The following is a 2,249-nucleotide window of genomic DNA, read 5'->3' as shown; positions in this document are numbered from 1 at the left end:
CTTTATGTTTGGTCACTGGATTGCAATCGACTTCAACGTCATATTCCCAGCCTACCAGACGGCTGGCGAGAAAATGCGCTAAAGTCAAACACCGCTCTATACTGGTGGAACTTGGGAACAAGTGGTTTTTGGTGGCGGAGCCGCAATTTTAGAGGGGTCACTGGACGCCTCACCAATTCCCTCGCGGCTGCATCCTGCGCTGCTAAAACAAATGCATTCGCGCGCGAAATTTTGCCAGCTTGACCCAGATTACCTCCCTATCACTTTGCGAACGCTTTGTCATGAAGTACCGTTCTTTTAAGTTCTTGTAGCGTCTCAGATATGGTATTAATTTGACCAATCGATTTGAGCCTGGTCAGTTTGGCCAGCTAGCATTTGATTTTTTGATTTTTTTTTTTTTTTGATTTTTTTTTTCCTCCTAATTTAGGTTCGTGACATCTTTCACGAATGATGTAAACCACGACTTAACTTTTGCAAACGTTGGTCGGAAAAGTTCGTGTTCCTCCGATTTGTTGATGGTTGTATCGAGATATTGCCATAACAATTCGGGTCCCTCTTAAGTTAGAAATTTTCGAGATGATTCTCAAACTGCGTCACCCCACTATACCGGACAAGCATCTCTTGTTGTAGTTTGTCATTTCTCCGTTTGTCACCAAACAAGCTCGTCATCAACACCTTCCACATGAATGCTAGAAACATTTGGTGCTGTTATGCCCGTGATGATAAATTTGCACAATAATGTACTCATCACCAGCTTTCATTTCAATGGTGTTGATTGAACTGCCAAATAAAAAAAAGAAAGAGATAATGAAAAAAAACTATGCAGACATGCAGTTCGCGTGCTGATGCTGCGAAATGGGGGTTTTCTTTTACTGCATTGAACTGGTTCTCAAAAATAAAATTCCTCCAAAAAGATTCTAATGATACAATTGAGGCGCTCGATTAAATGTACTAAAGTTTCCGGTTTCGAGAAAATTCATATAATGCATAGATTCAATACTTATAGATAAACTGCGTGGAAACAATGCGTCGGGAACTATTTAGAAATGAAAACAAGTTTATACCCTTTCCAAAATGGCCATCCCAGATTATCACGAACTCTTTCTTGCACGAAAAATTTTATTCAGCTAAGTTAAAAGAAAAATGTCTAACAAAGCAGATCAAAACAGCCAGATAGAATTGTGTCTGTTGCTTTTTATAGCCTGTCGAGGCCTGTATCGTGCAAAGCCGGAGAAGCTTTCTTGATATGGCGTGGAATCAAGTTATGTAATGATACCACAGTGTTTACCGGTAACCTTAGTTTGTTCAATTTGATTTTCGATGTGCAGTTAAGTTTCGTGTCGTGTTTTTCTTGTTTTTAAACCATGTTATCCCTTCAAATGTTGTCCGATTTACAATATTCCGTCGATTTTATCGGATATCGAAATTAAAAGCTATTACCGATGTCATTGCAGGTTCATTTCCATATTGTCTGAGGGCATTGCTTATCTCGGCAATTATTTTGTGGAATAAATTAGTATTTGATCTTTTTAAATAACATCAGTATCCAGGGTATAAGAAGTTTCAAATTTTGCACGCAAACATTTCAAAGCTTCCTTTTCTGACTTTTCGCTCTTGACTTTTGCATTCAGAGCAAATGTCGATCAATAATTTTTACCAAAATAACGGTACCGTGCGTTCATATTGCGTTTGCGGTCTTTGCGAATTCGCCACCTTCCCGATATTTTCTCCCTCATTCTCCTCTTAAGCGATGACGTAATTGAAACGAAAAGATTAGCTGAGCTTTTAAGAATAAAGTCTGAGGAATTGGAAGGAAAGAGAGAAACTAATCATGTGATTTCAGGGAATAGGCAGAATCAGGGGCACCCAACGACCGAATCTTTCCAAAGACGTCAGAAGTGTCGTAAATGGATTTCTCTATGTTCTAGAAGGCTTTTTAGTTAATTTGGAGATGCCCTAAAAAATATTTATCTGTTCGGATTTTTAAGGGGAACTTTCGTCGTTTCGAAAATTCTAGGGTCCTTTTTTGAGTCATCCGAAAGTTTTAGCTATCCTGATGGATCTTGTCGAAAGTTCGAGGACATTGAGAGACCATATTTTCACTAGAAAATTTTAGGGGAAGTTTTTCGTTATACGTGTGCCTATCGAAATTTCGCGAAAATACTAGGCAATATAAATGTTTATCCGAATATTATAGGCGTTAAACCTATTCATCCGAAAACGTTAGGGGGTGTAAATTATACGACAGG

The sequence above is a fragment of the Orbicella faveolata genome, unplaced genomic scaffold, assembly GCF_042242905.1.
Source record: "Orbicella faveolata isolate gen_17 unplaced genomic scaffold, um_ofav_v1 contig_25, whole genome shotgun sequence".
Classification (NCBI taxonomy): Eukaryota; Metazoa; Cnidaria; class Anthozoa; order Scleractinia; family Merulinidae; genus Orbicella; species Orbicella faveolata.
The sequence above is the reverse complement of the archived record's forward strand: the minus strand, read 5'-3'. Positions refer to the sequence as shown.